Genomic DNA, 15,662 nt, shown 5'->3' with positions numbered 1-15,662 from the left:
GCACGCTCCAGGAGAGAGTGCAGGACAGGAAGGCCTGGTGTGCTATGGTCCATGGGGTCACGAAGAGTCGGACACGACTGAACGACTGAACAACAACAACAACAACACTCTATCGATTAGATAGACCGATCGATTGATTGGTTGATAGATAGATAGATAGATAGATAGATAGATAGATAGATAGATGATAGATAGATAGATAGACAAATGGATAGTTGGAACCAAAGATCCTGTGAGGAGAATTCCACTCATAAACCATTCCTATTCATGAAAGGGGGCAGATTTTCACCCCCTGCAACTTCTTGCATCCCCCAAATATCTGGTTTGGAAGGTTGAATGGCTTTCAAGACCAGTGTAGGAAGTAACACAGGAGGATGTAAAGGAAGGAAGAACTGGCAAAAATGGCTTCCCTTCTCCCTTCTGTGAGTTGGAGCTTCTGTTGGATCACAGCCCCTTTTGTGGATAGATAGAGACCTTCCATTCTGGGAAGGAGTATAGGATCTAAACCAATTTTACTTCTTTATATAATAATTTCTACCCCTCTCTTCTAAAGCATATGTACACATCATTTGGGGGGTATACAACAATTAGAATCACAGTAGCAAATGAAACACAAAATATAAAACAAAATACAGTGGATGCTGGCAGAAGAGATAAAAACAAACTTTAGATTAAAAAAAAAAATCTACCCAACAGGGCGAAAGCCCATGAGAATAAACAAAGTCTTTTCTAGCTAGTGGAAAATGGTTAAAGAAGGAAGTCATCTTAACTTTAGGGGGAAGGAATTCCACACTTTGGGTGTGGGCCTTTGGCCACAGAAAAACCCTTAACTCTTGTTACAGTCAACCATGCTTCCACCATTGGTGGGGTACAGAGAAGCTCCTCTCCACCAGTGGCCGGTGGCTCTGATGTCAGTGGGATGGCCAATTGGAGCCACCAGCCTCCTTTAGAGTTCTGACTGGTTCTGACTATAACCTGGATCAGATTCACTGCCCCACTGACATCGGACCCACCAGCCTCCACTGCTCCCCACCAGATCTTAGGCAGTGTGCTAGTAGGGGAGAAGACATTGCTTGCAGTATCCTGGACCTGTGCTGTTTAGGGCTTTAATGGTAATTACCACTTTGAAGTATGCACAGTGCAGCTGTTGTAGGATAGGTGTAATACAGCCTTCCACAACCTGGTGCCTCCAGATGTGTTGGACTACAGCTCCCATAACTCCCAGCCAGCATGGGAAGCCTGGTATAATGTGATCACCTAGGCAAGCCCAGACTAACATTCTTACAGCTACGTTCTGCATCAGCTGAAGGTTCCAAAGACTCCTCAAAGGGAATGCTACGTAGAGCACATTGCAGTAGCTAAGGCATCTGTTACAATGGCCAGATTGGACTTCCTCAAGAATGGGTGCAGTTGACACACCAGCCTATGCTGAGCAAAGGCACCCCTGGCACCGCTGCCACCTGTGTCTGCAGATGCAAGGCCGTATCCAGGAGTACCCCCAAATGATGTCCTTAAAAGTGTGGTTTTGTTTTTGCTTTTAATGTAGATTTCTGCCCGTCCTGTCCTGAAGACTTGTGCTAGGTAACAAAACAAGCCACTGGCAGAACATAATAAAACATTTAAGAATGCCCTGCAGTTCTCCCACTCTTTCCCTACTTAACCCTTATCTCCAAAGGTCAGCTCAAAGGTCAGCCCCAATACAGAGTATCCCTTTGTTGTTGTTCAGTCGTTCAGTCATGTCCGACTCTTCGTGACCCCATGGACCATAGCACGCCAGGCCTTCCTGTCCTCCGCTCTCTCCTGGAGTGTGCTCAAGCTCATATTCATTGCATCGGTGATGCTATCTAGCCATCTCATCCTCTGCCGTCCCCTTCTCCTTTTGCCTTCAATCTTTCCCAGCATCAGGGTCTTTCCCAGGGAGTTTTCTCTTCACATTAGGTGGCCAAAATATTTCAGCTTCAGCTTCAGTATCTGTCCTTCCAATGAGCAGTCAGGGTTGATTTCCTTTAGGATTGACTGATTTGACCTCCTTGCAGTCCAGGGGACTCATAAGAATCTTCTCCAGCACCACAGTTCGAAAGCATCAATTCTTCGGTGCTCAGCCTTCCTTATAGTCCAGCTCTCACAGCCATACGTTACTACTGGGAAAACTATAGCTTTGATTAGACGGACCTTTGTCGGCAAGGTGATGTCTCTGCTTCTTACTACGCTGTCTAGGTTTGCCATAGCTTTCCTCCTAAGGAGCAAGCGTCTTTTAATTTCATGGCTACAGTCACCGTCTGCAGTGATCTTGGAGCCCAAGTCTGTCACTGCTTCCATTTCTTCCTTCTATATGCCAGGAAGTAATGGGGCCAGATGCCATGATCTTCATTTTTTTAATGTTGAGTTTCAAAATGGCTTTTGCACTCTCCACTTTCACCCTCAACAAGAGGCTCTTGAGATCCTCTTCACTTTCTGCCATTAGGGTGGTATCATCTGCATATCTGAGGTTGTTGATAATTCTCCCGGCAATCTTAATTCCGACCTGTGATTCATCCAACCTGGCATTTCTCATGATGTACTCTGCATATAAATTAAACCAGCCTAAAAGCCTGTATTTAAAACGGGGCTTTCTGCTTCCGTTTTAAATGCAGGATCACAATGGACTCCCTTTACATGCGCTTCCTTTCCCCCTTCCCCTTTCCCCCTCCTTCTTCCCCTTATCTGAGTCTTCCATATGTTCACTGATCTCGCGCCTCTTCTTGCGTCTTTTCCTTTTTCACGGAGGGAACTCAAGCGGAATACAAGCGGGGTAATTGATACATCATTATCTCCAATCTATTTAAAAATGGCATACGGATCATTTAGTGCAGGAGACGCCCTGGAGGTTAACGGTGTCATCTACAGGGCCTGCAAACCTCTGTGAGTGAGCAATCTCAATAGCAGGGTAAAAGCTCTGTGTGAAGAAGCTCAGAGTCTTATAAATACTTCCAAAAAGTGTCCATGCTTGGATCTTTGTGGGTGTGTCCTGGGAGAGAGGGCCATAATGGGGAAGGGCAGTGCTAAAAATACAATTGGTCAACCTATAATGGTGGTGCAGAACCTCAGCCCTGGAGGCCAAATATGGCCCTCTGGCCATTGCAATCTGGCCCTGTGGGGTGCCCCAGATGGCCCTGCCCCTTGCCCCTGGCCTCATCCCCTTGCCCCAACTGCTGATTTTTTGGTGTTTTCCTGCTGATTGTTTTGCAAGGTTTTCCCCCCATTCTAAAAGGTTGATGTGCCTCTCCTAAGGCTTAGTTATTGGCAGTAAATGTTTTAAGCTAAAATATGCTGGTATTTTGGCTGCACCCCCTTTGCCTTTGGCCTGCCCCATCTTGTCTTCGTCCTCGCCCACCACTGGAATGTGGCCTCTGGGAGTTTCTCTGAAACTGAATTTAGCCTTCAGGCTGAAAGATTCAGCACTTGCAATCTATAGTTCCAGAGATCGTTGACTATCAGTTTCTACTCTAAGATTGTTGACATGGGTCACAAGGGCAGTTTTGATGCTATAGCCAGGCCAGAAGGCAGGTGGGCAGGTGTCAAGGCATCTGGGTCCCTTGAAGGTGCTGGGCAACCATTTGCTCAACAGCCTTTCCTCACAACAAATGAAAGTTAGAGATGGGTCTGGGCAGGAGCTTCCTGGGGAATCTTCCACATTCAGGTTAGGTTTTCTGAGCAGAGGTGGAATGCCTATGGATTTGAGGCCATCTGGCAGCCCAGCCTTCCTGAACAAGATGATACCTGCCAATAAGTAGCTTACCGATGCCAGTTCATTTTGATGGCTTCATAAATTTTTAAGCAAGCTTTCCCCAGCTTTGCCTCCTATTATTCTACTCAAATGAGCTACTGGAAGACTAAAACATAATTAATGCTATGTAAGACAAAACTGGTTATCTCTCTCTTCTTTAAAAAAAAAAGAAGCTTTAATAAGCGATCAACTTTGTAATATTTTATGTTTTAGTTCCAGCTAATTACCTGGTAGGAAAGGTGCCATCCTGCCTGCCTGCCTGCCTGCCTTCCTTTCCAAAGTGTGCGAGTCTATTAAAGTGGTGTGTGTGTGTACTCACACACACATCTTGTCTGCTTTAATTATAAGTATTTGTACATGAAGGTGGTAGTAGTGACAGTATGTAAATGCTATCACTTCCCCCACCTCTGCTAGTTCCTAATGTGTATAATGGGGATGGAGTTATAAAACAATACACTGCATTCCGTTATGAATATTTCAAGAATTATTTCTTTATTTTGTGCATAGCTCATAGTGCTGACATTTGATTTATAGCTGCACAGATGTACCTGGGGTTGCTAAGGTTACCCAGTTTCATTCACCCATAGATATTTGAGATCTACATAATCCCATCACATCATCCACTGCATTTCAAAGTGATGTTGATAAATGGTACCTTGCTTAGATGATATTTCCATTTAGATATGATATATCTCAGAATTCCTGTCCTTTAAAATATTGTCGCTGATGAAATTTTACATTATGTGCATATACAGAAAGCAAAGTTAACAATTCCAACTCCCCAAGTTTGAAAAGACCCCCCAAAATGACTAAATAAGGAAATATTTGGAATTCTAATCTGTTGAGATTACTTTTCTTTGTGAATGTAAATTGTTATTCTTAAAATGCTATCAGATTATCTTTACAAGAAAGGACACATGGAATCTAGTCCTCATTAAAAAGCAAAGCTTTCATGTATTTATTTATTTATTTATTTATTTATTTATTTATTTATTTATTTCTATACCGCCCAATAGCCAAAGCTCTCATATAGCTCAATGGCTAGCAGCCACACCTGGCAAAAATCCGTGGATCAGTGAATTGTAAATATTTTGATTTCACCTTTCTGAGGCGCTCCAGGTGGCTTTCACAACATAGCTTAAAACACTATACATTATACAAGATTAGCCAAGAATAATCTAAATGTAAAATCAAAACTAATCGTGGCACAAACTGTTTTTGCTCCAGTAGCCACCACACCAGCCCTCCAACCATAATCTTGCTCAGGTGGAGGTTATGCCATCTCACAAGGGCAACCAGAGATAAAGCTTCTTGCTACTTCTTGCTATAGATGCTCTACCTTCCCAAATTGGGGGACCCTGAAAAAGGAGGGCTCACGGGAAGAGAAACAGTCTGTAAGATGCGTAGTTCATAGGAGTATGAAAGGCTCTAAAGGGAAAAACCAGCGCTTCGATTTTAACCTAGAAGTAAACCAGCTTCTAGACGCAAACCAGAACAATAGGCACAAAACCTATGCCCAGAAAGATGATCTCTTGCTGAGATACCCTGAAACTTGGAGCTGGTTTTGTGGAGCTCTAAAGCATAACTTCCTACATTATATCTTTAATAGGCACAGTATTATGTCACAATATGTACTAGTGTCTAGTGCATACCAAATTTTTATCTAATCATGGAATGTACTGGACAATCTACTGGTAAGAGGCCTGAATGCTTTGCCCAGGATGGAAACACATCTGAGTAACAGTTGGATTTTCTATTTCCAAGATGGGGGAATCCAACAGTTTTCCCTTTATGGTTCCCAGAATCCCTAGGGGAAACTCTTGGTCCAACTTGTAACCATCATATGACCTGCAGAGCCTAATTTGAATGTCAGCAGACATCTTCACCCCCGCTCCAGCTTGGGACTCTGAACATGCAGACACCGTGACTTCAACATTAAGTATGTTTTTCCCCTCCCCTCCCCGTCCCCATCCCCATCCCACCCCCCTGTCAAATCTGCTTATTGTAACATCTTGCCTGATGAAGAGATCTTGAGATCTCGAAAGCTTGCACATTTCTTGTGATCTTTTGTTTGGCCTGATAAAGGTATTACACTAATATGGCTACTAGACAGTTGTATCAGTTGGTTCCAAAATATCTGTCTTATTGAGGAACTGGATCTCAGCAATGTTTTGGTGTGAACTTTTCTTCTTTTTAATCTTAAAATGCTAGGTTGGGGGAGGGTTGAGTGAAATGTGTTGTGACAGCAAACAGTTTACAAATTTATGACATTCTCTGTCTGAAACAATAGGGAATTGAAGTTAATATTTCATGCATTCTTTGTGGAGGTGCAAGAGAAATGGCTCACTTCCCTTTCCTCTGCTCAACACTGGAAATTTGGACTAAAGATGGATCTAGTCCAGGCTGAGATTTCTGTAAGAACATTGCTGAAAACTGCATGTTACTTAAGGGATCAACACAGGGTATTATGGAAGCACCTGTAGCTGATCCTTTTAGCCTGTGCTTTAGTCGGCGATCACTGCACAGCATTGCAGAGTTTATGGCAGCCTTCCCCAACCTGGTGCCCATCTGATCCGTTGGACTGCAAGTCCCAGCATTCCCAGCCAGCATGGGGAATGCTGGGAGCTGCAGTCCAGCACAGCTGGAGGGTGCCAGGTTGAAGAAGACTGGCTTACAGCGTCCTACTTTGTTGGTAATATTCATCAGCAGTATCTAAAGATCGAGCCCAGCATTGTCATCTGTTCTGAGAACGTTGCTATCATTTGTAGGCTGCTCTGTGTTGTGCTTTTATGTGGCTGTGGTGCTGTCTAGTGGGCATCCACAGAGGACCAGTTTTGGTAGGGTTCACCCATTATTCTGTGGAGAAGAGAGCGCTCTGTAACAAATAAGAAATCTACAAACATCTTCCTGCTGCTATGGAGCCCCCTAGTGGAGCGTATGATATGCAAGCAAGCACCATCAGAAGCACAGAAGCAATAACTTATGCAGAATATCCACATGGATGAAGTCTTTCTAGAAAATACAGAACCACCACCACCGCAACATATATACCATACTTTTTTTTTCTTTTAGGGTTCTTTTTTGGCTTTACTGAGGGATACCAAGTCTTGTGTATCCACAAAAGTGTCCACGTGGAGGGTGCTTTACGGTCTGTGTCAATGAAGATGAAGCAAGTGGAAGTACATTACTGGTCAGAGAACTGGGCTATTCAGCAAAACACGGACCCTTCTATGTTCTTCCCAGAATGGAGAAGTAATAGATTGCTTTTAATTCTCTGACTAATGGCCATCATCTGTTCAACTACCTAGATGGTTAAAACAAAGAAAGGAACCATATAGCAATTAGATGGGTGGATTTAAATTTGGAACGATCAAAACACTCCTGTTCCCAAAACAATGTCCCAAACTCCTACAGCCAAAGGATAAGTTACATTTTCCCATCAGCATCCAACTGCCACTTCGTGCTAATGAGTACCGTGCTTCTTGAAAAGATAGTTGAGGCAGTCTTTTGTCTTTCCAGTGTGAAAGACTTGACAGGTGTTAAAAATTAGTGTTCAAGAAATACCTTTAGAAACACACACATACACACAACCCAAACATCTTCTGTCTTTTTTTTCCATCGATGCAGATAGATATTGCTGGCCAAGGTATCCATCCCCAATGGAGAACCTTTCATAAGACTGACCCTCTATTTTTATTAAGTTATTTTAAGCCAACAATAAAGTTGCTCATGCAAGGAACTCTAGGTGCCCAAACAATTAATTAACACAGTAACAGTGAAACATAATAATAATTATCCAGCTACAGTAAAGCTTTGTTTTATATCTATGGCATAACTGTAGCCAGGCAGTGGTATTAAAAAGTCATAAAGAGTTAACAAATTAACTCAGCCTGTCAACTCAAGCAAAAGAAAACTCCCTTTCACACTTCCCTGCCAGCCATATCGTAAACTCTGTGAAATGTCTCGAGGGTCGTCAAGTTCATGTTATTTAAGAACCAGGGCAGGCAGTAAGGAGCAACATTTCGCTTGGGCAGGCACATGCTCTTCTGTGTATATCCTCCATTTTGGAAAGCTAAGGTTACATCCAGCTCAGAATATTGGCCGATGGTTGCAGCAGCGGTCGCTTGACTTTGGTAGAGAAGTGGTTTCCTAGGAAAGGAAGCATTTTAAAGGGCATGACCAGCCCCACAAAGACCCAGAAGTGGTCTGTGGAGATGACAGCAGATTGCAGTTATGCTACTGGAGGAGTGAATGGATTTTGCCTGTTCAGTTTTGTTGTTTATATATTGTAAAATTATATGCTGGAAGTATCCTTGGGAAGGTTTTATCCTAAAAGGCGGCTTACAAATATTTTGAATGAATGAATGAATGAATGAATTATTCTTCTGTGGTTTGGCTGTTCCTGGTCCACTTTTATTGTTTTCTGATTGTTCGTTGAGAGTTGCTATAAATTATTTCAGAGAACTGGTATATGTGGAGTTTGCTTTTACCCTACCTTTCCTTTTCTTATTCATCACATCCCCCCTTCAGATAAGCTGTTTGCTTTACCTATGAAATGTATATTCTTTTAAGGGTGCAATCCTATGCATGTTTAGACAGAAAAGGTCCTACAATTCCCAGCATGGGTGGCTGGGGCATGCTGGGAGTTGTAGGACTTTTTTCCTGTCTAAACACACATAGGATTGTGCCCTAAAGCTATCTATCATCTATCTATCTATCTATCTATCTATCTATCTATCTATCTATAATCTATCTATTTATTTATTAAATTTCTATACCACCCAATAGCCAAAGCTCTCTGAGTAGTTTACAAAGATTAAAAACATTTAAAAATACAATAAACAGATTTTAGAAACCAATTCCACGAACAGACAATATACACAAGAACATATATCTAAAAGAACTTCAAACAAGCAATCTCAAAGCAAACAACCATAACTATATGCCATTCCAGGATCAACCAAAACTTATCATATGCTGCCAAATGCCTCGGAGAAGAGAAAGGTCTTAACATGGCACCGAAAAGATAACAATGTTGGTGCCAGCTGGGCCTCATCGGGGAGATCATTCCATAATTTGGGGGCCACCACCAAGAAGGCCCTCTCCCTTGTTGCCGTCTTCCAAGCTTCCCTCAGAGTAGGCAGCTGGAGGAGGGCCTTAGATGTTGAGCGTAGTGTACAGGTAGGTTCATGTTGGGAGAGGCGCTTCGTCAGATATTGTGGTCCCAAGCCGTGTACGGCTTTATAGGTTAAATTTTCAAATGTGTGTCATTATTGATAATGATGATGATGATAATGTCTGTAGCATATTCAGTGTATAAAAATTAAATAGTTTATTTATTTGATTTGTACCCTGTCTTTCTACCAAGAAAAATGGCACTCAAGGAGGTTAATGGCACTCAGGGTGGCTATCTTCTTTCTATCTTCGTTGGAGAGCTCGTTCTCCAGAGAGGGTAGAGAACCATATTTCCTTATTCGAACACATGCAACAATGATTACAACCACCAATCATTGTTGTTAAACAAATAATATGGAAACAAACAGAGACATGGAACAAGGAGTGTTATAACTATATTAAAAAGTTTGAGTGTATTTGGTGATCAAACATACAGGTTCTCTGTTACGTAACAACCTAAATGGTATGAAATGGTAGAAGAGGAAAATGCCTCACAAGGTTGTTAGGAAGTAGTTCCATGGTGTGTGTGTGTGTGTGTTTAAAATGCTTTGAGATTTTGGACTGGAAGGAAAACATTATGTTTTGGAAATATTAAGAATTATGTTGCCTTTTCAAATAAGGTCATTTGAAGCACTTAGCTAGGAAAAAAAGCTGGTGAGAGGTACGGAAGAAAAGGTGCTTTAAAACCAGGTAATAAAACTATAAAGTTAATGAGGGAACTGTGTTCCACTTTATAGTATAGCCACTTTATAAAAACCTTCTTAGGAGCTAGGCTTTCAGAGTAATACAGTACACACTATAAAATGGATGTTTGATATAGCTGGAGGCCAAGAAAAACATTGTATAATTGTAGTACGCAGCTCGCTAAGTAAAATGATAGCTTTTAAAGGATGAAATATAGCATGCTTTGTCAGAGTCACACCGGCCTCCAGCTTGATATTGCTTCAATAACAGTTTCTTCATTTCAATCGCAAATGCATCTCTGAGGAGATTTGTAACAAATATATTATCTGCCTGGAAAATAAGCTGTTAACTAGACCTGGTGCTGTTATTCATTCTGAATAAATTACCTGACCATTTTGTCCCCCTCCCTCACACACACATTTTTTTTTTCTAGGACAAAGAAACAATTTAAATTTGGAAGGGAATTTACTATTATTAGGGATGCCATGAAGTCTGAGAACAGAACCCCAGCCCCAAAACAATGGACCGGGGACTGACAATGCTAAACCTGGAGTATACCCACCATTGTGCCACAATTAGACGTTTCTGGTGTTCTTAGAGTGATTGACATGGGTTCTAATCCTGTAGCTGTTCTCCCCTTTCCAGTGTTGGGATCTCAGTAGGGGATAGTGGTAGGAAAGCTGATTTTCCCCCTTTAAGGTGGCCAGATGCATGCAAGCTACATCTCCTGATATTCCTTTTTCTTCACAAGTATTAAAAGTGCTGGAGACCTATCCTTGTTTGTATCTATTTCCTTTCCAGTGTGGGGTCTCAGCAGGGATGTGGGGAGGGGTATTGGGAACTGAGTGGAAACCTTGTTCTCTTAGCCACAGGATTTCCCTTGAAAATCCACCGATATTCTAGGCCCCAATTTGCTGTGCCTGCCTTCTGCATGGTCCATCCCTTCCCTGCATCTCACCATATTGGGGAAAATTGGGACCAGGTGATCTCTATCCAGACAGTGCTAACCCTCGATGGCCATCTTCAAGGCCTCTGCTCTGCCTTCTTATGGTTCTTTATCTTTAAATCAGACTTGGACTGGGCAGCCCTTCAATAATAATAATAATAATAATAATAATTATTATTATTATTATTATTATTATTATTATTATTATTATTTTACTTTCTTACAGCACCCAATAGCCAAAGCTCTCTGGGTGGTTTACAAAAGATTTAAACCTTAAAAATACAATATAAAACATAATATAAAAACCATTTACATGCAAAACAATTTAAATAGAGGATTGCCCTTTCTGACAGCCCTTCATGTAGAGGACTGTCTTCTGTAAAGTAGGACAGATGGACACCCTAGATTGGTCAATACTTTTTATATGTCATATATATATATATATATATATATATATATATATATATACACACATAAAAAGGTAAAGGTAAAGGTGTTCCCAGCCAGTCGTGTCCGACTCTAGGGTGTGGTGCTCATCTCTATTTCTAAGCCGAAGAGCCAGCGCTGTCCGAAGACGCTTCTGTGGTCATGTGGCTGGCATGACTGAACACTGAGGTGCATGGAACGCTGTTACCTTTCCCGCTGAAGCGGTACCTGTTTATCTACTTGCAATTTCTTGCTTTTGAACTGCTAGGTTGGCAGAAGCTGGGACTGAAGACGGGAGCTCACTCCGTCACGCAGCACCCAGGTCTCGAACTGCTGTCCTGCCGACCTTCCGGTGTGGAGTTCAGCATCTTAACCACTAAGCCACCGCGGCTCCATATATATATATATATACTCACACACACATACATATACATACATATACACACACACACATACACACTTCCTCCTCCTGACAATTGTCTGCGCAATGAAGCACTTCCTGTGTACAAACCTGATATTTTGCCTTGTTGCTGCTGCCTCATTCTCCAGCCTTGAAAAATCTCTCCTTCTTCCTGGCCCTGTCACCCCTGATGCTCCTCGTTGCCATGTTCTGCCTGCTTTCTTCGAAATGATCTCAGCTTGGCTTCCAGTTTCCGATTATGCCTCCGCCTCATCCTTCAATTAGACACCTTGGCCTGGCTCTCTCACTTAGGAAGAGAAGATACTGCCAGACAGGGCTGTTGCCGGCCCTTTGGTGAGGTGGTTCTGAGTACTTCCACAGTGTGACAGCTGCTTTTTAAGCAAATATATGAAGCTTCCTTATACTGAGTCAGACTATTAGTGAATCTGGCTCAGTACTACCTACTCCAATCAACAATCGCTTTCCAGGATCTCAAGGTGAGGCCTTTTCCATCCCTTGTAGTCCTTCAACAAAGGTCTTCTGCATGCTAAGCATACATTCTGCCACAGATATGGTGGCCACTTACACATCACCCAAAAAAGAGGGCACAGATTTGCATAAAATTTGGATGTGCTAATGTATAGATGCAAATGTAGAAATAATGATTATCATTTAGATTGAAATCCAGTACATCTTACCATAGCGGGAAAGACCATGACTGCTCAGTCTGCTGTCTGGGTGTGCAACCGTAGGTGGGCAGCTTCAAAGCCCCTTGGCTCTCCCTTCGTATGGCTCTTTATCTTTAAACTGAACAGTCCTTCAATCAGAGGATGTCTTCAAGCAGAGGACTGTCCTCTAGGGTGGCCATGTACACATCACTAAAAAAAGAAGAAATGAAATGCATCAACAAAAAAGAGGACACAGATTTGCCTTAACTTTGTATATGCTAATTTATATGTATAGATGCAAATTTAGAAAGAATTACTATAATTTAATAGAAATACAAAACATCTCACCTTAGTGGCCTGGTGAGCTGTGTGCCTGCTCAGTCTGCTGTCTGGGTGCTAAGTTGGGCAACTTCAAGGCCCCTCCCTGCTGTGCCTTCTTATGGCTCTTTATCTTTAATCTTGACTTGGACTGGACAGGCCTTCAAATACAGGGCACCTTTAAATAGAGGACTGTCTTCTGACAGTCCTTCAAGTCAAGGATACCTTCAAATAGAAGAATATCTTCTGACAGCTCTTCAAGTAGAGGCCTGTGCTGTGTAAAGTAGGACACAGGGCTACTATAGCCACAGAGCAGCAATTTCTGTCTTTATCAGCAACGAAGAGGCCCCTTCCAACCCTATGAATCTATGACTGAATGATATTTTTATGGGTGAGGTGGGGGCTTCTGCCTGGGAATCGTGAAACTGCTACTATGCTGGAGTAACCATAGATTATGATATAATTAATGAAGAAGGCATAAGTAAAACCAAAGATCCTGGTATGCATGCAAAATTCATAGCCTGACAATATTATTTTAAAAGCATCAAATGCTTACCCTGTGATGGTGCCGTTGCTGATTAAACAGGAGGCAGCCATCTTAATGCCCCAATTTCAGACACAATTCCCAGCTATATTTGTACGTACAACACAGTCTTGGGCTGGCTGTTCTGCTTTACACTGACATATGTTGTGGAGATAGCCAGCCAGCGCACTAGATTAAATCAACATTTGAACGCATGCAAAATTTGTTATCGCGCCTGCCCAGCAAGGAAGTTTGTGCCGCGTCACGCAAACTTTATTTGACTGCTGCTAATTATAGGCATATAAAAATGGTTAATTCTGCAGAGGTCTTATGAAGCAGACACAAGTCTGTAGTTGTTGATTATTATAGGCTATTATATATTGATAGGTTAGGATTTATTACTGAAAGTATAAACCGATTGTTCTGGACTGGATGGTAGGTGTGCTCTGGGGAATAACCCGATGAGCTGTTAGCTTGGGGTAATCTATCAGTAGGAGGAGAAGTGTGTTCTATCAATTAAAGGAACAAGCAATTCTACTGATTTGCTGCTGGCAGACTAATAGAGATAATGGGTTTTACTGGACAGCATCAGTACACAACAGTTGGGGAAAGACAGCGATATTAGATAAATATATTTTATAAAACCCAGTTCATTAAAGCATTAGGACTGCTGCTGTACAGATATGTAACTGAAGGACACCTGGCACCAGTGTGTCTGGCATGGACAGAAATGCAGGAGATGCAGCGCTGTGGTAATGGAGAAAAGTCTGTGCCTTTCACTTTAAAGGTATACATTAAGAGGCATATGGCAGAATTGAGATATTTCTATTTAAGTATATTTATTCTTGATATCATAATCCCCCCCTCCCCCCTTGATACTGTTTATAGCCACAGAACTTGAGTTGAGGCGCCCTCTCCCACAGCCATAAATACTTCCTCTGCCACCTTTGCTTAGTGAATGTAATAATGTTATTCCCAGTACGGGTATGTTTCTCCTTGAGTACGTCCACTCACACAAGAAAATAACTACTGCGTTACAGAGGGATTTTTTAAGGTGTAAAGACCAAGTCTGAAGTCTCTCTGTACATAGCCCCTGAGTTCATCTTCTACTGCTCCTTCTGCCTCCACACTCCGGAGAAAAGATCCTGGATTTTGGTAGGGATGTGTGAATCAGTAAAATTTGACCTCGCAGTTCTCTGAATTCCACCTCAAAGCTCATTCCAATTCGTCTCAGTATCAGATAGCAAGCTTTTTAAATTTTTCTTTTCACACAAAAAATCAGATGTATTTTTGTGTCCATTTCCCCAACTGCACGCATCAATTGTGCACAGTTTTTGAAATCTGCACATTTTCCCCCATTGATTAAAGCGTGTTTGTGCACGTTTTTCAAAAGTATTTTTTTTCACATGCATTTGTCAAATGTACACTTTTTCAGACTCATCTGTTGTTGTTGTTCAGTCGTTCAGTCGTGTCCGACTCTTCGTGACCCCATGGACCATAGCACGCCAGGCCTTCCTGTCCTGCGCTCTCTCCCGGAGCGTGCTCAAGTTCATATTCATTGCATCGGTGATGCTATCTAGCCATCTCATCCTCTGCCGTCCCCTTCTCCTTTTGCCTTCAGTCTTTCCCAGCATCAGGGTCTTTTCCAGGGAGTTTTCTCTTCGCATTAGGTGGCCAAAATATTGGAGCTTCAGCTTCATTATCTGTCCTTCCAATGAGCACTCAGGGTTGATTTCCTTTAGGATGCACTGATTGGACCTCCTTGCAGTCCAGGGGACTCGTAAGAGTCTTCTCCAGCACCACAGTTCGAAAGCATCAATTCTTCGGCGCTCAGCCTTCCTTATAGTCCAGCTCTCACAGCCATACATTACTACTGGGAAAACCATAGCTTTGATTAGACGGACCTTTGTCGGCAAGGTGATGTCTCTGCTTCTTACTATGCTGTCTAGGTTGGCCATAGCTTTCCTCCCAAGGAGCAAGCGTCTTTTAATTTCATGGCTACAGTCACCGTCTGCAGTGATCTTGGAGCCCAAGAAAGTAAAATCTGTCACTGCTTCCATTTCTTCCCCTTCTATATGCCAGGAAGTGATGGGGCCAGATGCCATGATCTTAGTTTTTTTAATGTTGAGTTTCAAACCAGCTTTTGCACTCTCCTCTTTCACCCTCAACAAGAGGCTCTTGAGATCCTCTTCGCTTTCTGCCATTAGGGTGGTATCGTCTGCATATCGGAGGTTGTTGATAATTCTCCCAGCAATCTTAATTCCGACCTGTGATTCATCCAACCCGGCATTTCTCATGATGTACTCTGCATACAAGTTAAATAAGCAGGGTGACAATATGCAGCCTTGTCGTACTCCTTTCCCAATTTTGAACCACTCGGTTGTACCATGTCTGGTTCTTACTGTTGCTTCTTGACCCTCGTACAGGTTTCTCAGGAGACAGGTAAGGTGGTCTGGTACTCCCATCACTTTCAGAATTTGCCACAGTTTGTTGTGATCCACACAATCAAAGGCTTTAGCGTAGTCAATGAAGCAGAAATAGACGTTTTTCTGGAATTCTCTTGCTTTCTCCATGATGCAGCGAATGTTGGCGATTTGATCTCTAGTTCCTCTGCCTCTTCGAAACCCAGCTTGTACTTCCGGTAGTTCTCGGTTCGCATACTGCTGAAGCCTAGCTTGTAGGATTTTGAGCATCACCTTGCTGGCATGTGAAATGAGCGCAATGGTGCGGTAGTTTGAACACTCTTTGGCGTTGCC

The 15,662-nt window shown here is 42.4% G+C and overlaps 1 long non-coding RNA gene across 1 annotated transcript; it reads right to left on the bottom strand.

Annotated features, from left to right (window-relative positions):
* Nucleotides 1–3,222: 3,222 nt before the first annotated feature.
* LOC146351472 (uncharacterized) lies at nt 3,223–13,049 on the bottom strand. The gene is made up of 3 exons (XR_014789614.1): nt 12,940–13,049; nt 12,096–12,275; nt 3,223–7,070 (listed from the first exon to the last, which is right to left on the bottom strand). It is a non-coding gene; the product is annotated as an uncharacterized LOC146351472 (long non-coding RNA).
* Between the last annotated feature and the right edge of the window lie 2,613 nt (nt 13,050–15,662).

Source organism: Heloderma suspectum, chromosome 3 (genome assembly GCF_057233095.1).
Source record: "Heloderma suspectum isolate Gila_16-S chromosome 3, 16-S_ref, whole genome shotgun sequence".
Classification (NCBI taxonomy): Eukaryota; Metazoa; Chordata; class Lepidosauria; order Squamata; family Helodermatidae; genus Heloderma; species Heloderma suspectum.
Note: the sequence above shows the minus strand (reverse complement) of the source record. Positions and strands in the feature narration are given on the sequence as shown.